The following is a 25,476-nucleotide window of genomic DNA, read 5'->3' as shown; positions in this document are numbered from 1 at the left end:
GGGCCTGGCTTGCAGGCCTGGCCCCCTGAAATTTTCAAATTTTGCCCAATGGCTCAGTTAGGCAGGAAATGTATCAAAACGAGCTAAAATGCCCTAAAATGGATGCCAACACGATTTAAAAGCCAAAATGTCAAGGAGAAAGGTGTTTAAGGGTCACTTCCGGTTTGGAGGAGGTCACTTCCTGTTTCAAAAAACTTCAGTAAGCTATGCAGAGCTATGCAGCTCCTTGGCTTTTTAAGCATGAAATCCAGTCACTTTTCATCACTCTGGTCCTTTCTTGGTAAAAGGAAGCCCAAACAGGTAAAATGGCTGAAAAATACATGTGGCCCATTTTTGCGGGCCTGGCTTGCAGGCCTGGCCCCATGAAATTTTCAAATTTTGGCCAATGGCTCAGTTAGGCAGGAAATGTATGAAAACGAGCTAAAAATTCCTTAAAATGGATGCCAACACAATTGAAAAGCCACAATGTCAAGGAGAAAGGTGTTTAAGGGTCACTTCCGGTTTGGAGGAGGTCACTTCCTGTTTCTAAAAACGGCAGTTAGCTATGCAGAGCTATGCAGTTCCTTGGCTTTTTAAGCATGAAATACAGTCACTTTTCATCACTCTGGTCCTTTCTTGGTAAAAGGAAGCCCAAACAGGTAAAATGGCTGAAAAATACATTTGGCCCATTTTTGCGGGCCTGGGTTTGGCCCCATGGCCTGGCCCCATGAAATTTTCAAATTTTGGCCAATGGCTCAGTTAGGCAGGAAATGTATCAAAACGAGCTAAAAATGCCCTAAAGTGGATGCCAACACGATTTAAAAGCCACAATGTCAAGGATAAAGGTGTTTAAGGGTCACTTCCGGTTTGGAGGAGGTCACTTCCGGTTTCAAAAAACGGCAGTTAGCTATGCAGAGCTATGCAGTTCCTTGACTTTTTAAGCATGAAATCCAGTCACTTTTCATCACTCTGGTCCTTTCTTGGTAAAAGGAAGCCCAAACAGGTAAAATGGCTGAAAAATACATGTGGCCCATTTTTGCGGGCCTGGCTTGCAGGCCTGGCCCCATGAAATTTTCAAATTTTTGCCAATGGCTCAGTTAGGCAGGAAATGTATCAAAACGAGCTAAACATGCCCTAAAGTGGATGCCAACACGATTTAAAAGCCACAATGTCAAGGAGAAAGGTGTTTAAGGGTCACTTCCAGTTTGGAGGAGGTCACTTCCTGTTTCAAAAAACGGCAGTTAGCTATGCAGAGCTATGCAGTTCCTTAGCTTTTTAAGCATGAAATCCAGTCACTTTTCATCACTCTGGTCCTTTCTTGGTAAAAGGAAGCCCAAACAGGTAAAATGGCTGAAAAATACATGTGGCCCATTTTTGCGGGCCTGGCTTGCAGGCCTGGCCCCATGAAATTTTCAAATTTTGGCCAATGGCTCAGTTAGGCAGGAAATGTATCAAAACGAGCTAAAATGCCCTAAAATGGATGCCAACACGATTTAAACGCCAAAATGTCAAGGAGAAAGGTGTTTATGGGTCACTTCTGGTTTGAAGGAGGTCACTTCCTGTTTCAAAAAATGGCAGTTAGCTATGCAGAGCTATGCAGTTCCTTGGCTTTTTAAGCGTGAAATCCAGTCACTTTTCATCACTCTGGTCCTTTCTTGGTAAAAGGAAGCTCAAACAGGTAAAATGGCTGAAAAATACATGTGGCTCATTTTTGCGGGCCTGGCTTGCAGGCCTGGCCCCATGAAATTTTCAAATTTTGGCCAATGGCTCAGTTAGGCAGGAAATGTATCAAAACGAGCTAATATGCCCTAAAATGGATGCCAACACGATTTAAAAGCCAAAATGTCAAGGAGAAAGGTGTTTATGGGTCACTTCCGGTTTGAAGGAGGTCACTTCCTGTTTCAAAAAACGGCAGTTTGCTATGCAGAGCTATGCAGTTCCTTGGCTTTTTAAGCATGAAATCCAGTCACTTTTCATCACTCTGGTCCTTTCTTGGTAAAAGGAAGCCCAAACAGGTAAAATGGCTGAAAAATACATGTGGCCCATTTTTGCGGGCCTGGCTTGCAGGCCTGGCCCCATGAAATTTTCAAATTTTGGCCAATGGCTCAGTTAGGCAGGAAATGTATCAAAACGAGCTAAAATGCCCTAAAATGGATGCCAACACGATTTAAAAGCCAAAATGTCAAGGAGAAAGGTGTTTATGGGTCACTTCCGTTTTGGAGGAGGTCACTTCCTGTTTCAAAGAACGGCAGTTAGCTATGCAGAGCTATGCAGTTCCTTGGCATTTTAAGCATGAAATCCAGTCACTTTTCATCACTCTGGTCCTTTCTTGGTAAAAGGAAGCCCAAACAGGTAAAATGGCTGAAAAATACATTTGGCCCATTTTTGCGGGCCTGGGTTTGGCCCCATGGCCTGGCCCCATGAAATTTTCAAATTTTGGCCAATGGCTCAGTTAGGCAGGAAATGTATCAAAACGAGCTAAAAATGCCCTAAAGTGGATGCCAACACGATTTAAAAGCCACAATGTCAAGGAGAAAGGTGTTTAAGGGTCACTTCCGGTTTGGAGGAGGTCACTTCCGGTTTCAAAAAACGGCAGTTAGCTATGCAGAGCTATGCAGTTCCTTGGCTTTTTAAGCATGAAATCCAGTCACTTTTCATCACTCTGGTCCTTTCTTGGTAAAAGGAAGCCCAAACAGGTAAAATGGCTGAAAAATACATGTGGCCCATTTTTGCGGGCCTGGCTTGCAGGCCTGGCCCCATGAAATTTTCAAATTTTGGCCAATGGCTCAGTTAGGCAGGAAATGTATCAAAACGAGCTAAAATGCCCTAAAATGGATGCCAACACGATTTAAAAGCCAAAATGTCAAGGAGAAAGGTGTTTATGGGTCTCTTCCGGTTTGGAGGAGGTCACTTCCTGTTTCAAAAAACGGCAGTTAGCTATGCAGAGCTATGCAGTTCCTTGGCTTTTTAAGCATGAAATCCAGTCACTTTTCATCACTCTGGTCCTTTCTTGGTAAAAGGAAGCCCAAACAGGTAAAATGGCTGAAAAATACATATGGCCCATTTTTGCGGGCCTGGCTTGCAGGCCTGGCCCCATGAAATTTTCAAATTTTGGCCAATGGCTCAGTTAGGCAGGAAATGTATCAAAACGCGCTTAAATGCCCTAAAATGGATGCCAACACGATTTAAAAGCCAAAATGTCAAGGAGAAAGGTGTTTAAGGGTCACTTCCGGTTTGGAGGAGGTCACTTCCTGTTTCAAAAAACGGCAGTAGGCTATGCAGAGCTATGCAGTTCCTTGGCTTTTTAAGCATGAAATCCAGTCACTTTTCATCACTCTGGTCCTTTCTTGGTAAAAGGAAGCCCAAACAGGTAAAATGGCTGAAAAATACATGTGGCCCATTTTTGCGGGCCTGGCTTGCAGGCCTGGCCCCATGAAATTTTCAAATTTTGGCCAATGGCTCAGTTAGGCAGGAAATGTATCAAAACGAGCTAATATGCCCTAAAATGGATGCCAACACGATTTAAAAGCCAAAATGTCAAGGAGAAAGGTGTTTATGGGTCACTTCCGGTTTGAAGGAGGTCACTTCCTGTTTCAAAAACGGCAGTTTGCTATGCAGAGCTATGCAGTTCCTTGGCTTTTTAAGCATGAAATCCAGTCACTTTTCATCACTCTGGTCCTTTCTTGGTAAAAGGAAGCCCAAACAGGTAAAATGGCTGAAAAATACATGTGGCCCATTTTTGCGGGCCTGGCTTGCAGGCCTGGCCCCATGAAATTTTCAAATTTTGGCCAATGGCTCAGTTAGGCAGGAAATGTATCAAAACGAGCTAATATGCCCTAAAATGGATGCCAACACAATTTAAAAGCCACATTGTCAAGGAGAAAGGTGTTTAAGGGTCACTTCCGATTTGGAGGAGGTCACTTCCTGTTTCAAAAAACGGCAGTTAGCTATGCAGAGCTATGCAGTTCCTTGGCTTTTTAAGCATGAAATCCAGTCACTTTTCATCACTCTGGTCCTTTCTTGGTAAAAGGAAGCCCAAACAGGTAAAATGGCTGAAAAATACATTTGGCCCATTTTTGCGGGCCTGGGTTTGGCCCCATGGCCTGGCCCCATGAAATTTTCAAATTTTGGCCAATGGCTCAGTTAGGCAGGAAATGTATCAAAACGAGCTAAAATGCCCTAAAATGGATGCCAACACGATTTAAAAGCCAAAATGTCAAGGAGAAAGGTGTTTAAGGGTCACTTCCGGTTTGGAGGAGGTCACTTCCTGTTTCAAAAAACTTCAGTAAGCTATGCAGAGCTATGCAGCTCCTTGGCTTTTTAAGCATGAAATCCAGTCACTTTTCATCACTCTGGTCCTTTCTTGGTAAAAGGAAGCCCAAACAGGTAAAATGGCTGAAAAATACATGTGGCCCATTTTTGCGGGCCTGGCTTGCAGGCCTGGCCCCATGAAATTTTCAAATTTTGGCCAATGGCTCAGTTAGGCAGGAAATGTATGAAAACGAGCTAAAAATTCCTTAAAATGGATGCCAACACAATTGAAAAGCCACAATGTCAAGGAGAAAGGTGTTTAAGGGTCACTTCCGGTTTGGAGGAGGTCACTTCCTGTTTCTAAAAACGGCAGTTAGCTATGCAGAGCTATGCAGTTCCTTGGCTTTTTAAGCATGAAATACAGTCACTTTTCATCACTCTGGTCCTTTCTTGGTAAAAGGAAGCCCAAACAGGTAAAATGGCTGAAAAATACATTTGGCCCATTTTTGCGGGCCTGGGTTTGGCCCCATGGCCTGGCCCCATGAAATTTTCAAATTTTGGCCAATGGCTCAGTTAGGCAGGAAATGTATCAAAACGAGCTAAAAATGCCCTAAAGTGGATGCCAACACGATTTAAAAGCCACAATGTCAAGGATAAAGGTGTTTAAGGGTCACTTCCGGTTTGGAGGAGGTCACTTCCGGTTTCAAAAAACGGCAGTTAGCTATGCAGAGCTATGCAGTTCCTTGACTTTTTAAGCATGAAATCCAGTCACTTTTCATCACTCTGGTCCTTTCTTGGTAAAAGGAAGCCCAAACAGGTAAAATGGCTGAAAAATACATGTGGCCCATTTTTGCGGGCCTGGCTTGCAGGCCTGGCCCCATGAAATTTTCAAATTTTTGCCAATGGCTCAGTTAGGCAGGAAATGTATCAAAACGAGCTAAACATGCCCTAAAGTGGATGCCAACACGATTTAAAAGCCACAATGTCAAGGAGAAAGGTGTTTAAGGGTCACTTCCAGTTTGGAGGAGGTCACTTCCTGTTTCAAAAAACGGCAGTTAGCTATGCAGAGCTATGCAGTTCCTTAGCTTTTTAAGCATGAAATCCAGTCACTTTTCATCACTCTGGTCCTTTCTTGGTAAAAGGAAGCCCAAACAGGTAAAATGGCTGAAAAATACATGTGGCCCATTTTTGCGGGCCTGGCTTGCAGGCCTGGCCCCATGAAATTTTCAAATTTTGGCCAATGGCTCAGTTAGGCAGGAAATGTATCAAAACGAGCTAAAATGCCCTAAAATGGATGCCAACACGATTTAAACGCCAAAATGTCAAGGAGAAAGGTGTTTATGGGTCACTTCTGGTTTGAAGGAGGTCACTTCCTGTTTCAAAAAATGGCAGTTAGCTATGCAGAGCTATGCAGTTCCTTGGCTTTTTAAGCGTGAAATCCAGTCACTTTTCATCACTCTGGTCCTTTCTTGGTAAAAGGAAGCTCAAACAGGTAAAATGGCTGAAAAATACATGTGGCTCATTTTTGCGGGCCTGGCTTGCAGGCCTGGCCCCATGAAATTTTCAAATTTTGGCCAATGGCTCAGTTAGGCAGGAAATGTATCAAAACGAGCTAATATGCCCTAAAATGGATGCCAACACGATTTAAAAGCCAAAATGTCAAGGAGAAAGGTGTTTATGGGTCACTTCCGGTTTGAAGGAGGTCACTTCCTGTTTCAAAAAACGGCAGTTTGCTATGCAGAGCTATGCAGTTCCTTGGCTTTTTAAGCATGAAATCCAGTCACTTTTCATCACTCTGGTCCTTTCTTGGTAAAAGGAAGCCCAAACAGGTAAAATGGCTGAAAAATACATGTGGCCCATTTTTGCGGGCCTGGCTTGCAGGCCTGGCCCCATGAAATTTTCAAATTTTGGCCAATGGCTCAGTTAGGCAGGAAATGTATCAAAACGAGCTAAAATGCCCTAAAATGGATGCCAACACGATTTAAAAGCCAAAATGTCAAGGAGAAAGGTGTTTATGGGTCACTTCCGTTTTGGAGGAGGTCACTTCCTGTTTCAAAGAACGGCAGTTAGCTATGCAGAGCTATGCAGTTCCTTGGCATTTTAAGCATGAAATCCAGTCACTTTTCATCACTCTGGTCCTTTCTTGGTAAAAGGAAGCCCAAACAGGTAAAATGGCTGAAAAATACATTTGGCCCATTTTTGCGGGCCTGGGTTTGGCCCCATGGCCTGGCCCCATGAAATTTTCAAATTTTGGCCAATGGCTCAGTTAGGCAGGAAATGTATCAAAACGAGCTAAAAATGCCCTAAAGTGGATGCCAACACGATTTAAAAGCCACAATGTCAAGGAGAAAGGTGTTTAAGGGTCACTTCCGGTTTGGAGGAGGTCACTTCCGGTTTCAAAAAACGGCAGTTAGCTATGCAGAGCTATGCAGTTCCTTGGCTTTTTAAGCATGAAATCCAGTCACTTTTCATCACTCTGGTCCTTTCTTGGTAAAAGGAAGCCCAAACAGGTAAAATGGCTGAAAAATACATGTGGCCCATTTTTGCGGGCCTGGCTTGCAGGCCTGGCCCCATGAAATTTTCAAATTTTGGCCAATGGCTCAGTTAGGCAGGAAATGTATCAAAACGAGCTAAAATGCCCTAAAATGGATGCCAACACGATTTAAAAGCCAAAATGTCAAGGAGAAAGGTGTTTATGGGTCTCTTCCGGTTTGGAGGAGGTCACTTCCTGTTTCAAAAAACGGCAGTTAGCTATGCAGAGCTATGCAGTTCCTTGGCTTTTTAAGCATGAAATCCAGTCACTTTTCATCACTCTGGTCCTTTCTTGGTAAAAGGAAGCCCAAACAGGTAAAATGGCTGAAAAATACATATGGCCCATTTTTGCGGGCCTGGCTTGCAGGCCTGGCCCCATGAAATTTTCAAATTTTGGCCAATGGCTCAGTTAGGCAGGAAATGTATCAAAACGCGCTTAAATGCCCTAAAATGGATGCCAACACGATTTAAAAGCCAAAATGTCAAGGAGAAAGGTGTTTAAGGGTCACTTCCGGTTTGGAGGAGGTCACTTCCTGTTTCAAAAAACGGCAGTAGGCTATGCAGAGCTATGCAGTTCCTTGGCTTTTTAAGCATGAAATCCAGTCACTTTTCATCACTCTGGTCCTTTCTTGGTAAAAGGAAGCCCAAACAGGTAAAATGGCTGAAAAATACATGTGGCCCATTTTTGCGGGCCTGGCTTGCAGGCCTGGCCCCATGAAATTTTCAAATTTTGGCCAATGGCTCAGTTAGGCAGGAAATGTATCAAAACGAGCTAATATGCCCTAAAATGGATGCCAACACGATTTAAAAGCCAAAATGTCAAGGAGAAAGGTGTTTATGGGTCACTTCCGGTTTGAAGGAGGTCACTTCCTGTTTCAAAAACGGCAGTTTGCTATGCAGAGCTATGCAGTTCCTTGGCTTTTTAAGCATGAAATCCAGTCACTTTTCATCACTCTGGTCCTTTCTTGGTAAAAGGAAGCCCAAACAGGTAAAATGGCTGAAAAATACATGTGGCCCATTTTTGCGGGCCTGGCTTGCAGGCCTGGCCCCATGAAATTTTCAAATTTTGGCCAATGGCTCAGTTAGGCAGGAAATGTATCAAAACGAGCTAATATGCCCTAAAATGGATGCCAACACAATTTAAAAGCCACATTGTCAAGGAGAAAGGTGTTTAAGGGTCACTTCCGATTTGGAGGAGGTCACTTCCTGTTTCAAAAAACGGCAGTTAGCTATGCAGAGCTATGCAGTTCCTTGGCTTTTTAAGCATGAAATCCAGTCACTTTTCATCACTCTGGTCCTTTCTTGGTAAAAGGAAGCCCAAACAGGTAAAATGGCTGAAAAATACATTTGGCCCATTTTTGCGGGCCTGGGTTTGGCCCCATGGCCTGGCCCCATGAAATTTTCAAATTTTGGCCAATGGCTCAGTTAGGCAGGAAATGTATCAAAACGAGCTAAAAATGCCCTAAAGTGGATGCCAACACGATTTAAAAGCCACAATGTCAAGGAGAAAGGTGTTTAAGGGTCACTTCCGGTTTGGAGGAGGTCACTTCCGGTTTCAAAAAACGGCAGTTAGCTATGCAGAGCTATGCAGTTCCTTGACTTTTTAAGCATGAAATCCAGTCACTTTTCATCACTCTGGTCCTTTCTTGGTAAAAGGAAGCCCAAACAGATAAAATGGCTGAAAAATACATGTGGCCCATTTTTGCGGGCCTGGCTTGCAGGCCTGGCCCCATTAAATTTTCAAATTTTGGCCAATGGCTCAGTTAGGCAGGAAATGTATCAAAACGAGCTAAAATGCCCTAAAATGGATGCCAACACGATTTAAAAGCCAAAATGTCAAGGAGAAAGGTGTTTATGGGTCACTTCTGGTTTGAAGGAGGTCACTTCCTGTTTCAAAAAACGGCAGTTAGCTATGCAGAGCTATGCAGTTCCTTGGCTTTTTAAGCATGAAATCCAGTCACTTTTCATCACTCTGGTCCTTTCTTGGTAAAAGGAAGCCCAAACAGGTAAAATGGCTGAAAAATACATGTGGCCCATTTTTGCGGGCCTGGCTTGCAGGCCTGGCCCCCTGAAATTTTCAAATTTTGCCCAATGGCTCAGTTAGGCAGGAAATGTATCAAAACGAGCTAAAATGCCCTAAAATGGATGCCAACACGATTTAAAAGCCAAAATGTCAAGGAGAAAGGTGTTTAAGGGTCACTTCCGGTTTGGAGGAGGTCACTTCCTGTTTCAAAAAACTTCAGTAAGCTATGCAGAGCTATGCAGCTCCTTGGCTTTTTAAGCATGAAATCCAGTCACTTTTCATCACTCTGGTCCTTTCTTGGTAAAAGGAAGCCCAAACAGGTAAAATGGCTGAAAAATACATGTGGCCCATTTTTGCGGGCCTGGCTTGCAGGCCTGGCCCCATGAAATTTTCAAATTTTGGCCAATGGCTCAGTTAGGCAGGAAATGTATGAAAACGAGCTAAAAATTCCTTAAAATGGATGCCAACACAATTGAAAAGCCACAATGTCAAGGAGAAAGGTGTTTAAGGGTCACTTCCGGTTTGGAGGAGGTCACTTCCTGTTTCTAAAAACGGCAGTTAGCTATGCAGAGCTATGCAGTTCCTTGGCTTTTTAAGCATGAAATACAGTCACTTTTCATCACTCTGGTCCTTTCTTGGTAAAAGGAAGCCCAAACAGGTAAAATGGCTGAAAAATACATTTGGCCCATTTTTGCGGGCCTGGGTTTGGCCCCATGGCCTGGCCCCATGAAATTTTCAAATTTTGGCCAATGGCTCAGTTAGGCAGGAAATGTATCAAAACGAGCTAAAAATGCCCTAAAGTGGATGCCAACACGATTTAAAAGCCACAATGTCAAGGATAAAGGTGTTTAAGGGTCACTTCCGGTTTGGAGGAGGTCACTTCCGGTTTCAAAAAACGGCAGTTAGCTATGCAGAGCTATGCAGTTCCTTGACTTTTTAAGCATGAAATCCAGTCACTTTTCATCACTCTGGTCCTTTCTTGGTAAAAGGAAGCCCAAACAGGTAAAATGGCTGAAAAATACATGTGGCCCATTTTTGCGGGCCTGGCTTGCAGGCCTGGCCCCATGAAATTTTCAAATTTTTGCCAATGGCTCAGTTAGGCAGGAAATGTATCAAAACGAGCTAAACATGCCCTAAAGTGGATGCCAACACGATTTAAAAGCCGCAATGTCAAGGAGAAAGGTGTTTAAGGGTCACTTCCAGTTTGGAGGAGGTCACTTCCTGTTTCAAAAAACGGCAGTTAGCTATGCAGAGCTATGCAGTTCCTTAGCTTTTTAAGCATGAAATCCAGTCACTTTTCATCACTCTGGTCCTTTCTTGGTAAAAGGAAGCCCAAACAGGTAAAATGGCTGAAAAATACATGTGGCCCATTTTTGCGGGCCTGGCTTGCAGGCCTGGCCCCATGAAATTTTCAAATTTTGGCCAATGGCTCAGTTAGGCAGGAAATGTATCAAAACGAGCTAAAATGCCCTAAAATGGATGCCAACACGATTTAAACGCCAAAATGTCAAGGAGAAAGGTGTTTATGGGTCACTTCTGGTTTGAAGGAGGTCACTTCCTGTTTCAAAAAATGGCAGTTAGCTATGCAGAGCTATGCAGTTCCTTGGCTTTTTAAGCGTGAAATCCAGTCACTTTTCATCACTCTGGTCCTTTCTTGGTAAAAGGAAGCTCAAACAGGTAAAATGGCTGAAAAATACATGTGGCTCATTTTTGCGGGCCTGGCTTGCAGGCCTAGCCCCATGAAATTTTCAAATTTTGGCCAATGGCTCAGTTAGGCAGGAAATGTATCAAAACGAGCTAATATGCCCTAAAATGGATGCCAACACGATTTAAAAGCCAAAATGTCAAGGAGAAAGGTGTTTATGGGTCACTTCCGGTTTGAAGGAGGTCACTTCCTGTTTCAAAAAACGGCAGTTTGCTATGCAGAGCTATGCAGTTCCTTGGCTTTTTAAGCATGAAATCCAGTCACTTTTCATCACTCTGGTCCTTTCTTGGTAAAAGGAAGCCCAAACAGGTAAAATGGCTGAAAAATACATGTGGCCCATTTTTGCGGGCCTGGCTTGCAGGCCTGGCCCCATGAAATGTTCAAATTTTGGCCAATGGCTCAGTTAGGCAGGAAATGTATCAAAACGAGCTAAAAATGCCCTAAAATTGATGCCAACACAATTTAAAAGCCACAATGTCAAGGAGAAAGGTGTTTAAGGGTCACTTCCGGTTTGGAGGAGGTCACTTCCTGTTTCAAAAAACGGCAGTTAGCTATGCAGAGCTATGCAGTTCCTTGGCTTTTTAAGCATGAAATCCAGTCACTTTTCATCACTCTGGTCCTTTCTTGGTAAAAGGAAGCCCAAACAGGTAAAATGGCTGAAAAATACATGTGGCCCATTTTTGCGGGCCTGGCTTGCAGGCCTGGCCCCATGAAATTTTCAAATTTTGGCCAATGGCTCAGTTAGGCAGGAAATGTATCAAAACGAGCTAAAAATGCCCTAAAGTGGATGCCAACACGATTTAAAAGCCACAATGTCAAGGAGAAAGGTGTTTAAGGGTCACTTCCGGTTTGGAGGAGGTCACTTCCGGTTTCAAAAAACGGCAGTTAGCTATGCAGAGCTATGCAGTTCCTTGACTTTTTAAGCATGAAATCCAGTCACTTTTCATCACTCTGGTCCTTTCTTGGTAAAAGGAAGCCCAAACAGGTAAAATGGCTGAAAAATACATGTGGCCCATTTTTGCGGGCCTGGCTTGCAGGCCTGGCCCCATGAAATTTTCAAATTTTTGCCAATGGCTCAGTTAGGCAGGAAATGTATCAAAACGAGCTAAAAATGCCCTAAAGTGGATGCCAACACGACTTAAAAGCCACAATGTCAAGGAGAAAGGTGTTTAAGGGTCACTTCCGGTTTGGAGGAGGTCACTTCCTGTTTCAAAAAACGGCAGTTAGCTATGCAGAGCTATGCAGTTCCTTGGCTTTTTAAGCATGAAATCCAGTCACTTTTCATCACTCTGGTCCTTTCTTGGTAAAAGGAAGCCCAAACAGATAAAATGGCTGAAAAATACATGTGGCCCATTTTGCGGGCCTGGCTTGCAGGCCTGGCCCCATTAAATTTTCAAATTTTGGCCAATGGCTCAGTTAGGCAGGAAATGTATCAAAACGAGCTAAAATGCCCTAAAATGGATGCCAACACGATTTAAAAGCCAAAATGTCAAGGAGAAAGGTGTTTATGGGTCACTTCTGGTTTGAAGGAGGTCACTTCCTGTTTCAAAAAATGGCAGTTAGCTATGCAGAGCTATGCAGTTCCTTGGCTTTTTAAGCATGAAATCCAGTCACTTTTCATCACTCTGGTCCTTTCTTGGTAAAAGGAAGCCCAAACAGGTAAAATGGCTGAAAAATACATGTGGCCCATTTTTGCGGGCCTGGCTTGCAGGCCTGGCCCCATGAAATTTTCAAATTTTGGCCAATGGCTCAGTTAGGCAGGAAATGTATCAAAACGAGCTAAAATGCCCTAAAATGGATGCCAACACGATTTAAAAGCCAAAATGTCAAGGAGAAAGGTGTTTAAGGGTCACTTCCGGTTTGGAGGAGGTCACTTCCTGTTTCAAAAAACTTCAGTGAGCTATGCAGTTCCTTAGCTTTTTAAGCATGAAATCCAGTCACTTTTCATCACTCTGGTCCTTTCTTGGTAAAAGGAAGCCCAAACAGGTAAAATGGCTGAAAAATACATGTGGCCCATTTTTGCGGGCCTGGCTTGCAGGCCTGGCCCCATGAAATTTTCAAATTTTGGCCAATGGCTCAGTTAGGCAGGAAATGTATCAAAACGAGCTAAAAATGCCCTAAAGTGGATGCCAACACGATTTAAAAGCCACAATGTCAAGGAGAAAGGTGTTTAAGGGTCACTTCCGGTTTGGAGGTCACTTCCTGTTTCAAAAAACGGCAGTTAGCTATGCAGAGCTATGCAGTTCCTTGGCTTTTTAAGCATGAAATCCAGTCACTTTTCATCACTCTGGTCCTTTCTTGGTAAAAGGAAGCCCAAACAGGTAAAATGGCTGAAAAATACATGTGGCCCATTTTTGCGGGCCTGGCTTGCAGGCCTGGCCCCATGAAATTTTCAAATTTTGGCCAATGGCTCAGTTAGGCAGGAAATGTATCAAAACGAGCTAAAAATGCCCTAAAATGGATGCCAACACAATTTAAAAGCCACAATGTCAAGGAGAAAGGTGTTTAAGGGTCACTTCCGGTTTGGAGGTCACTTCCTGTTTCAAAAAACGGCAGTTAGCTATGCAGAGCTATGCAGTTCCTTGGCTTTTTAAGCATGAAATCCAGTCACTTTTCTTCACTCTGGTCCTTTCTTGGTAAAAGGAAGCCCAAACAGGTAAAATGGCTGAAAAATACATGTGGCCCATTTTTGCGGGCCTGGCTTGCAGGCCTGGCCCCATGAAATTTTCAAATTTTGGCCAATGGCTCAGTTAGGCAGGAAATGTATCAAAACGAGCTAAAATGCCCTAAAATGGATGCCAACACGATTTAAAAGCCAAAATGTCAAGGAGAAAGGTGTTTAAGGGTCACTTCCGGTTTGGAGGAGGTCACTTCCTGTTTCAAAAAACGGCAGTAAGCTATGCAGAGCTATGCAGTTCCTTGGCTTTTTAAGCATGAAATCCAGTCACTTTTCATCACTCTGGTCCTTTCTTGGTAAAAGGAAGCCCAAACAGGTAAAATGGCTGAAAAATACATGTGGCCCATTTTTGCGGGCCTGGCTTGCAGGCCTGGCCCCATGAAATTTTCAAATTTTGGCCAATGGCTCAGTTAGGCAGGAAATGTATCAAAACGAGCTAAAATGCCCTAAAATGGATGCCAACACGATTTAAAAGCCAAAATGTCAAGGAGAAAGGTGTTTAAGGGTCACTTCCGGTTTGGAGGAGGTCACTTCCTGTTTCAAAAAACGGCAGTAAGCTATGCAGAGCTATGCAGTTCCTTGGCTTTTTAAGCATGAAATCCAGTCACTTTTCATCACTCTGGTCCTTTCTTGGTAAAAGGAAGCCCAAACAGGTAAAATGGCTGAAAAATACATGTGGCCCATTTTTGCGGGCCTGGCTTGCAGGCCTGGCCCCATGAAATTTTCAAATTTTGGCCAAAGGCTCAGTTAGGCAGGAAATGTATCAAAACAAGCTAAAAATGCCCTAAAATGGATGCCAACACAATTTAAAAGCCACAATGTCAAGGAGAAAGGTGTTTAAGGGTCACTTCCGGTTTGGAGGAGGTCACTTCCTGTTTCAAAAAACGGCAGTAAGCTATGCAGAGCTATGCAGTTCCTTGGCTTTTTAAGCATGAAATCCAGTCACTTTTCATCACTCTGGTCCTTTCTTGGTAAAAGGAAGCCCAAACAGGTAAAATGGCTGAAAAATACATGTGGCCCATTTTTGCGGGCCTGGCTTGCAGGCCTGGCCCCATGAAATTTTCAAATTTTGGCCAAAGGCTCAGTTAGGCAGGAAATGTATCAAAACAAGCTAAAAATGCCCTAAAATGGATGCCAACACAATTTAAAAGCCACAATGTCAAGGAGAAAGGTGTTTAAGGGTCACTTCCGGTTTGGAGGTCACTTCCTGTTTCAAAAAACGGCAGTTAGCTATGCAGAGCTATGCAGTTCCTTGGCTTTTTAAGCATGAAATCCAGTCACTTTTCATCACTCTGGTCCTTTCTTGGTAAAAGGAAGCCCAAACAGGTAAAATGGCTGAAAAATACATTTGGCCCATTTTTGCGGGCCTGGGGCTTGGCCCCATGGCCTGGCCCCATGAAATTTTCAAATTTTGGCCAATGGCTCCGTTAGGCAGGAAATGTATCAAACGAGCTAAAAATGCCCTAAAGTGGATGCCAACACGATTTAAAAGCCACAATGTCCTTGAGAAAGGTGTTTAAGGGTCACTTCCGGTTTGGAGGAGGTCACTTCCGGTTTCAAAAAACGGCAGTTAGCTATGCAGAGCTTTGCAGTTCCTTGGCTTTTTAAGCATGAAATCCAGTCACTTTTCATCACTCTGGTCCTTTCTTGGTAAAAGGAAGACCAAACAGGTAAAATGGCTGAAAAATACATGTGGCCCATTTTTGCGGGCCTGGCTTGCAGGCCTGGCCCCATGAAATTTTCAAATTTTTCCCAATGGCTCAGTTAGGCCGGAAATGTATCAAAACGAGCTAAAATGCCCTAAAATGGATGCCAACACGATTTAAAAGCCAAAATGTCAAGGAGAAAGGTGTTTAAGGGTCACTTCCGGTTTGGAGGAGGTCACTTCCTTTTTGAAAACTGTCTTGGGATGACAGAATAGGCTTTAAAATGGTCTCAAAAGCCATCCAACTCAAAAGCCAGCCAATTGTCAATGAAAAGGTGTTAAACTGCATTTTTCTGTTTTGGTGACGTCACATTGATGACGTATCTGACTTTTGATGGATTCACTTCCAGATAGAAAAAATGGCCATTCCCATATTTTTCTTAGCATTTTAAGACTGAAATCATATGATATTTCATAACTCATGTCAATCATTCTTAAGAAGATAAAAGAAAGAGTAAAAAGGCATAAATTAAAAAGTTTGGGTCTCACCCCTTGCATTTTTTTGAAATTTTGAATGTCTTGGGAAGACAGAATAGGCTTTAAAATGGTCTCAAAAGCCCTCCAAACTGATGAAACAATGAGTGAAATAGATAATGGTCAATGAAAAGGTTTTAAACTGCATTTTTCTGTTTTGGTGACGTCACATTGATGACATTTCTGACTTTTGATGGATTCACTTTCCAGATAGAAAAAATGGCCATTCCCATATTTTTCTTGACATTTTAAGACTGAAATCATATGATATTTTATCCCTCTGGTCAATCTTTCTTAAGAAGATAGCATAATGAATAAAAAGTCGTAAATTAAAAATTCTGGGTCACACCCCTTGTTTTTTTTTGAAATTTTGAAAAATGTCTTGGGAATGTACAAAATGCATTAAAATGAGTATGGAAGTCATCCAAAATTATGAAACAATGAGTGAAATGGATAATGGTCAATGAAAAGGTTTGAAACTGCATTTTCCTGTTTGGTGTCGTCACATTGATGAGGTTTCTGACTTTTGATGGATTCACTTCCAGATAGAAAAAATGGCCATTCCCATATTTTCAAAAGTGCAAGGGGTGAGACCCAAAATGTTTAATTTACGCCTTTTTATTCATTACGCTATCTTCTTAAGAATGATTGACCAGAGGATAGAAATATCATATGATTTCAGTCTTAAAATTTCAAGAAAAATATGGGAATGGCCATTTTTTCTATCTGGAAGTGAATCCATCAAAAGTCAGAAACCTCATCAATGTGACCACACCAAACAGGAAAATGCAGTTTCAAACCTTTTCATTGACCATTATCCATTTCACTCATTGTTTCATAATTTTGGATGACTTCCATACTCATTTTAATGCATTTTCTACATTCCCAAGACATTTTTCAAAATTTCAAAAAAAAAACAAGGGGTGTGACCCAGAATTTTTAATTTACGCCTTTTTATTCATTATGCTATCTTCTTAAGAAAGATTGACCAGAGGGATGAAATATCATATGATTTCAGTCTTAAAATGTCAAGAAAAATATGGGAATGGCCATTTTTTCTATCTGGAAAGTGAATCCATCAAAAGTCAGAAATGTCATCAATGTGACGTCACCAAAACAGAAAAATGAAACAATGAGTGAAATGGATAATGGTCAATGAAAAGGTTTGAAACTGCATTTTCCTGTTTGGTGTCGTCACATTGATGAGGTTTCTGACTTTTGATGGATTCACTTCCAGATAGAAAAAATGGCCATTCCCATATTTTTCTTGAAATTTTAAGACTGAAATCATATGATATTTCTACCCTCTGGTCAATCATTCTTAAGAAGATAGCGTAATGAATAAAAAGGCGTAAATTAAACATTTTGGGTCTCATTCCTTGCATTTTTTTGAAATTTTGAAAACTGTCTTGGGAAGATAGAATAGGCTTTAAAAGGGTCTCAAAAGCCCTCCAAACTGATGAAACAATGAGGGAAATAGATAATGGTCAACGAAAAGGTGTTAAACTGCATTTTCTTGTTTTGGTGACGTCACATTGATGACGTTTCTGACTTTTGATGGATTCACTTCCAGATAGAAAAAATGGCCATTCCCATATATTTCTTAAAATTTTAAGACTGAAATCATATGATATTTCAACCCTCTGGTCAATCATTCTTAAGAAGACAGCAGAAAGAGTAAAAAGGCATAAATTAAAAAGTTTGGGTCTCACCCCTTGTATGTTTTTTGAAATTTTGAAAAGTGTCTTGGGAAGACAGAATAGGCTTTAAAATGGTCTCAAACGCCATCCAAACTGATGAAACAATGAGTGAAATAGATAATGGTCAATGAAAAGGTTTTAAACTGCATTTTCCTGTTTTGGTGACGTCACATTGATGACGTTTCTGACTTTTGATGGATTCACTTCAAGATAGAAAAAATGGCCATTCCCATATATTTCTTAAAATTTTAAGACTGAAATCATATGATATTTCAACCCTCTGGTCAATCATTCTTAAGAAGACAGCAGAAAGAGTAAAAAGGCATAAATTAAAAAGTTTGGGTCTCACCCCTTGTATTTTTTTGAAATTTTGAAAAGTGTCTTGGGAAGACAGAATAGGCTTTAAAATGGTCTCAAAAGCCATCCAAACTGATGAAACAATGAGTGAAATAGATAATGGTCAATGAAAAGGTTTTAAACTGCATTTTTCTGTTTTGGTGACGTCACATTGATGACATTTCTGACTTTTGATGGATTCACTTTCCAGATAGAAAAAATGGCCATTCCCATATTTTTCTTGACATTTTAAGACTGAAATCATATGATATTTCATCCCTCTGGTCAATCTTTCTTAAGAAGATAGCATAATGAATAAAAAGGTGTCAATTAAAAATTCTGGGTCACACCCCTTGTTTTTTTTTGAAATTTTGAAAAATGTCTTGGGAATGTAGAAAATGCATTAAAATGAGTATGGAAGTCATCCAAAATTATGAAACAATGAGTGAAATGGATAATGGTCAATGAAAAGGTTTGAAACTGCATTTTCCTGTTTGGTGTGGTCACATTGATGAGGTTTCTGACTTTTGATGGATTCACTTCCAGATAGAAAAAATGGCCATTCCCATATTTTCAAAAGTGCAAGGGGTGAGACCCAAAATGTTTAATTTACGCCTTTTTATTCATTACGCTATCTTCTTAAGAATGATTGACCAGAGGGTAGAAATATCATATGATTTCAGTCTTAAAATTTCAAGAAAAATATGGGAATGGCCATTTTTTCTATCTGGAAGTGAATCCATCAAAAGTCAGAAACCTCATCAATGTGACCACACCAAACAGGAAAATGCAGTTTCAAACCTTTTCATTGACCATTATCCATTTCACTCATTGTTTCATAATTTTGGATGACTTCCATACTCATTTTAATGCATTTTCTACATTCCCAAGACATTTTTCAAAATTTCAAAAAAAAAACAAGGGGTGTGACCCAGAATTTTTAATTTACGCCTTTTTATTCATTATGCTATCTTCTTAAGAAAGATTGACCAGAGGGATGAAATATCATATGATTTCAGTCTTAAAATGTCAAGAAAAATATGGGAATGGCCATTTTTTCTATCTGGAAAGTGAATCCATCAAAAGTCAGAAATGTCATCAATGTGACGTCACCAAAACAGAAAAATGAAACAATGAGTGAAATGGATAATGGTCAATGAAAAGGTTTGAAACTGCATTTTCCTGTTTGGTGTCGTCACATTGATGAGGTTTCTGACTTTTGATGGATTCACTTCCAGATAGAAAAAATGGCCATTCCCATATTTTTCTTGAAATTTTAAGACTGAAATCATATGATATTTCTACCCTCTGGTCAATCATTCTTAAGAAGATAGCGTAATGAATAAAAAGGCGTAAATTAAACATTTTGGGTCTCATTCCTTGCATTTTTTTGAAATTTTGAAAACTGTCTTGGGAAGATAGAATAGGCTTTAAAAGGGTCTCAAAAGCCCTCCAAACTGATGAAACAATGAGGGAAATAGATAATGGTCAACGAAAAGGTGTTAAACTGCATTTTCCTGTTTTGGTGACGTCACATTGATGACGTTTCTGACTTTTGATGGATTCACTTCCAGATAGAAAAAATGGCCATTCCCATATATTTCTTAAAATTTTAAGACTGAAATCATATGATATTTCAACCCTCTGGTCAATCATTCTTAAGAAGACAGCAGAAAGAGTAAAAAGGCATAAATTAAAAAGTTTGGGTCTCACCCCTTGTATGTTTTTTGAAATTTTGAAAAGTGTCTTGGGAAGACAGAATAGGCTTTAAAATGGTCTCAAACGCCATCCAAACTGATGAAACAATGAGTGAAATAGATAATGGTCAATAAAAAGGTTTTAAACTGCATTTTCCTGTTTTGGTGACGTCACATTGATGACGTTTCTGACTTTTGATGGATTCACTTCAAGATAGAAAAAATGGCCATTCCCATATATTTCTTAAAATTTTAAGACTGAAATCATATGATATTTCAACCCTCTGGTCAATCATTCTTAAGAAGACAGCAGAAAGAGTAAAAAGGCATAAATTAAAAAGTTTGGGTCTCACCCCTTGTATTTTTTTGAAATTTTGAAAAGTGTCTTGGGAAGACAGAATAGGCTTTAAAATGGTCTCAAAAGCCATCCAAACTGATGAAACAATGAGTGAAATAGATAATGGTCAATGAAAAGGTTTTAAACTGCATTTTTCTGTTTTGGTGACGTCACATTGATGACATTTCTGACTTTTGATGGATTCACTTCCAGATAGAAAAAATGGCCATTCCCATATATTTCTTAAAATTTTAAGACTGAAATCATATGATATTTCAACCCTCTGGTCAATCATTCTTAAGAAGACAGCAGAAAGAGTAAAAAGGCATAAATTAAAAAGTTTGGGTCTCACCCCTTGTATTTTTTTGAAATTTTGAAAAGTGTCTTGGGAAGACAGAATAGGCTTTAAAATGGTCTCAAAAGCCATCCAAACTGATGAAACAATGAGTGAAATAGATAATGGTCAATGAAAAGGTTTTAAACTGCATTTTTCTGTTTTGGTGACGTCACATTGATGACATTTCTGACTTTTGATGGATTCACTTTCCAGATAGAAAAAATGGCCATTCCCATATTTTTCTTGACATTTTAAGACTGAAATCATATGATATTTTATCCCTCTGGTCAATCTTTCTTAAGAAGATAGCATAATGAATAAAAAGTCGTAAATTAAAAATTCTGGGTCACACCCCTTGTTTTTTTTTGAAATTTTGAAAAATGTCTTGGGAATGTAGAAAATGCATTAAAATGAGTATGGAAGTCATCCAAAATTATGAAACAATGAGTGAAATGGATAATGGTCAATGAAAAGGTTTGAAACTGCATTTTCCTGTTTGGTGTCGTCACATTGATGAGGTTTCTGACTTTTGATGGATTCACTTCCAGATAGAAAAAATGGCCATTCCCATATTTTCAAAAGTGCAAGGGGTGAGACCCAAAATGTTTAATTTACGCCTTTTTATTCATTACGCTGTCTTCTTAAGAATGATTGACCAGAGGGTAGAAATATCATATGATTTCAGTCTTAAAATTTCAAGAAAAATATGGGAATGGCCATTTTTTCTATCTGGAAGTGAATCCATCAAAAGTCAGAAACCTCATCAATGTGACCACACCAAACAGGAAAATGCAGTTTCAAACCTTTTCATTGACCATTATCCATTTCACTCATTGTTTCATAATTTTGGATGACTTCCATACTCATTTTAATGCATTTTCTACATTCCCAAGACATTTTTCAAAATTTCAAAAAAAAAACAAGGGGTGTGACCCAGAATTTTTAATTTACGCCTTTTTATTCATTATGCTATCTTCTTAAGAAAGATTGACCAGAGGGATGAAATATCATATGATTTCAGTCTTAAAATGTCAAGAAAAATATGGGAATGGCCATTTTTTCTATCTGGAAAGTGAATCCATCAAAAGTCAGAAATGTCATCAATGTGACGTCACCAAAACAGAAAAATGAAACAATGAGTGAAATGGATAATGGTCAATGAAAAGGTTTGAAACTGCATTTTCCTGTTTGGTGTCGTCACATTGATGAGGTTTCTGACTTTTGATGGATTCACTTCCAGATAGAAAAAATGGCCATTCCCATATTTTTCTTGAAATTTTAAGACTGAAATCATATGATATTTCTACCCTCTGGTCAATCATTCTTAAGAAGATAGCGTAATGAATAAAAAGGCGTAAATTAAACATTTTGGGTCTCATTCCTTGCATTTTTTTGAAATTTTGAAAACTGTCTTGGGAAGATAGAATAGGCTTTAAAAGGGTCTCAAAAGCCCTCCAAACTGATGAAACAATGAGGGAAATAGATAATGGTCAACGAAAAGGTGTTAAACTGCATTTTCCTGTTTTGGTGACGTCACATTGATGACGTTTCTGACTTTTGATGGATTCACTTCCAGATAGAAAAAATGGCCATTCCCATATATTTCTTAAAATTTTTAGACTGAAATCATATGATATTTCAACCTTCTGGTCAATCATTCTTAAGAAGACAGCAGAAAGAGTAAAAAGGCATAAATTAAAAAGTTTGGGTCTCACCCCTTGTATGTTTTTTGAAATTTTGAAAAGTGTCTTGGGAAGACAGAATAGGCTTTAAAATGGTCTCAAACGCCATCCAAACTGATGAAACAATGAGTGAAATAGATAATGGTCAATGAAAAGGTTTTAAACTGCATTTTCCTGTTTTGGTGACGTCACATTGATGACGTTTCTGACTTTTGATGGATTCACTTCAAGATAGAAAAAATGGCCATTCCCATATATTTCTTAAAATTTTAAGACTGAAATCATATGATATTTCAACCCTCTGGTCAATCATTCTTAAGAAGACAGCAGAAAGAGTAAAAAGGCATAAATTAAAAAGTTTGGGTCTCACCCCTTGTATTTTTTTGAAATTTTGAAAAGTGTCTTGGGAAGACAGAATAGGCTTTAAAATGGTCTCAAAAGCCATCCAAACTGATGAAACAATGAGTGAAATAGATAATGGTCAATGAAAAGGTTTTAAACTGCATTTTTCTGTTTTGGTGACGTCACATTGATGACATTTCTGACTTTTGATGGATTCACTTTCCAGATAGAAAAAATGGCCATTCCCATATTTTTCTTGACATTTTAAGACTGAAATCATATGATATTTCATCCCTCTGGTCAATCTTTCTTAAGAAGATAGCATAATGAATAAAAAGTCGTAAATTAAAAATTCTGGGTCACACCCCTTGTTTTTTTTTGAAATTTTGAAAAATGTCTTGGGAATGTAGAAAATGCATTAAAATGAGTATGGAAGTCATCCAAAATTATGAAACAATGAGTGAAATGGATAATGGTCAATGAAAAGGTTTGAAACTGCATTTTCCTGTTTGGTGTCGTCACATTGATGAGGTTTCTGACTTTTGATGGATTCACTTCCAGATAGAAAAAATGGCCATTCCCATATTTTCAAAAGTGCAAGGGGTGAGACCCAAAATGTTTAATTTACGCCTTTTTATTCATTACGCTATCTTCTTAAGAATGATTGACCAGAGGGTAGAAATATCATATGATTTCAGTCTTAAAATTTCAAGAAAAATATGGGAATGGCCATTTTTTCTATCTGGAAGTGAATCCATCAAAAGTCAGAAACCTCATCAATGTGACCACACCAAACAGGAAAATGCAGTTTCAAACCTTTTCATTGACCATTATCCATTTCACTCATTGTTTCATAATTTTGGATGACTTCCATACTCATTTTAATGCATTTTCTACATTCCCAAGACATTTTTCAAAATTTCAAAAAAAAAACAAGGGGTGTGACCCAGAATTTTTAATTTACGCCTTTTTATTCATTATGCTATCTTCTTAAGAAAGATTGACCAGAGGGATGAAATATCATATGATTTCAGTCTTAAAATGTCAAGAAAAATATGGGAATGGCCATTTTTTCTATCTGGAAAGTGAATCCATCAAAAGTCAGAAATGTCATCAATGTGACGTCACCAAAACAGAAAAATGAAACAATGAGTGAAATGGATAATGGTCAATGAAAAGGTTTGAAACTGCATTTTCCTGTTTGGTGTCGTCACATTGATGAGGTTTCTGACTTTTGATGGATTCACTTCCAGATAGAAAAAATGGCCATTCCCATATTTTTCTTGAAATTTTAAGACTGAAATCATATGATATTTCTACCCTCTGGTCAATCATTCTTAAGAAGATAGCGTAATGAATAAAAAGGCGTAAATTAAACATTTTGGGTCTCATTCCTTGCATTTTTTTGAAATTTTGAAAACTGTCTTGGGAAGATAGAATAGGCTTTAAAAGGGTCTCAAAAGCCCTCCAAACTGATGAAACAATGAGGGAAATAGATAATGGTCAACGAAAAGGTGTTAAACTGCATTTTCCTGTTTTGGTGACGTCACATTGATGACGTTTCTGACTTTTGATGGATTCACTTCCAGATAGAAAAAATGGCCATTCCCATATATTTCTTAAAATTTTAAGACTGAAATCATATGATATTTCAACCCTCTGGTCAATCATTCTTAAGAAGACAGCAGAAAGAGTAAAAAGGCATAAATTAAAAAGTTTGGGTCTCACCCCTTGTATGTTTTTTGAAATTTTGAAAAGTGTCTTGGGAAGACAGAATAGGCTTTAAAATGGTCTCAAACGCCATCCAAACTGATGAAACAATGAGTGAAATAGATAATGGTCAATAAAAAGGTTTTAAACTGCATTTTCCTGTTTTGGTGACGTCACATTGATGACGTTTCTGACTTTTGATGGATTCACTTCAAGATAGAAAAAATGGCCATTCCCATATATTTCTTAAAATTTTAAGACTGAAATCATATGATATTTCAACCCTCTGGTCAATCATTCTTAAGAAGACAGCAGAAAGAGTAAAAAGGCATAAATTAAAAAGTTTGGGTCTCACCCCTTGTATTTTTTTGAAATTTTGAAAAGTGTCTTGGGAAGACAGAATAGGCTTTAAAATGGTCTCAAAAGCCATCCAAACTGATGAAACAATGAGTGAAATAGATAATGGTCAATGAAAAGGTTTTAAACTGCATTTTTCTGTTTTGGTGACGTCACATTGATGACATTTCTGACTTTTGATGGATTCACTTCCAGATAGAAAAAATGGCCATTCCCATATATTTCTTAAAATTTTAAGACTGAAATCATATGATATTTCAACCCTCTGGTCAATCATTCTTAAGAAGACAGCAGAAAGAGTAAAAAGGCATAAATTAAAAAGTTTGGGTCTCACCCCTTGTATTTTTTTGAAATTTTGAAAAGTGTCTTGGGAAGACAGAATAGGCTTTAAAATTGTCTCAAAAGCCATCCAAAGTGATGAAACAATGAGTGAAATAGATAATGGTCAATGAAAAGGTTTTAAACTGCATTTTTCTGTTTTGGTGACGTCACATTGATGACATTTCTGACTTTTGATGGATTCACTTTCCAGATAGAAAAAATGGCCATTCCCATATTTTTCTTGACATTTTAAGACTGAAATCATATGATATTTTATCCCTCTGGTCAATCTTTCTTAAGAAGATAGCATAATGAATAAAAAGTCGTAAATTAAAAATTCTGGGTCACACCCCTTGTTTTTTTTTGAAATTTTGAAAAATGTCTTGGGAATGTAGAAAATGCATTAAAATGAGTATGGAAGTCATCCAAAATTATGAAACAATGAGTGAAATGGATAATGGTCAATGAAAAGGTTTGAAACTGCATTTTCCTATTTGGTGTCGTCACATTGATGAGGTTTCTGACTTTTGATGGATTCACTTCCAGATAGAAAAAATGGCCATTCCCATATTTTCAAAAGTGCAAGGGGTGAGACCCAAAATGTTTAATTTACGCCTTTTTATTCATTACGCTATCTTCTTAAGAATGATTGACCAGAGGGTAGAAATATCATATGATTTCAGTCTTAAAATTTCAAGAAAAATATGGGAATGGCCATTTTTTCTATCTGGAAGTGAATCCATCAAAAGTCAGAAACCTCATCAATGTGACCACACCAAACAGGAAAATGCAGTTTCAAACCTTTTCATTGACCATTATCCATTTCACTCATTGTTTCATAATTTTGGATGACTTCCATACTCATTTTAATGCATTTTCTACATTCCCAAGACATTTTTCAAAATTTCAAAAAAAAAACAAGGGGTGTGACCCAGAATTTTTAATTTACGCCTTATTCATTATGCTATCTTCTTAAGAAAGATTGACCAGAGGGATGAAATATCATATGATTTCAGTCTTAAAATGTCAAGAAAAATATGGGAATGGCCATTTTTTCTATCTGGAAAGTGAATCCATCAAAAGTCAGAAATGTCATCAATGTGACGTCACCAAAACAGAAAAATGAAACAATGAGTGAAATGGATAATGGTCAATGAAAAGGTTTGAAACTGCATTTTCCTGTTTGGTGTCGTCACATTGATGAGGTTTCTGACTTTTGATGGATTCACTTCCAGATAGAAAAAATGGCCATTCCCATATTTTTCTTGAAATTTTAAGACTGAAATCATATGATATTTCTACCCTCTGGTC

Source organism: Lithobates pipiens, unplaced genomic scaffold (assembly GCF_037356315.1).
Source record: "Lithobates pipiens isolate NorthernLeopardFrog02 unplaced genomic scaffold, aLitPip1_a1.2 Scaffold_16, whole genome shotgun sequence".
NCBI lineage: Eukaryota > Metazoa > Chordata > Amphibia > Anura > Ranidae > Lithobates > Lithobates pipiens.
The sequence above is the reverse complement of the archived record's forward strand: the minus strand, read 5'-3'. Positions refer to the sequence as shown.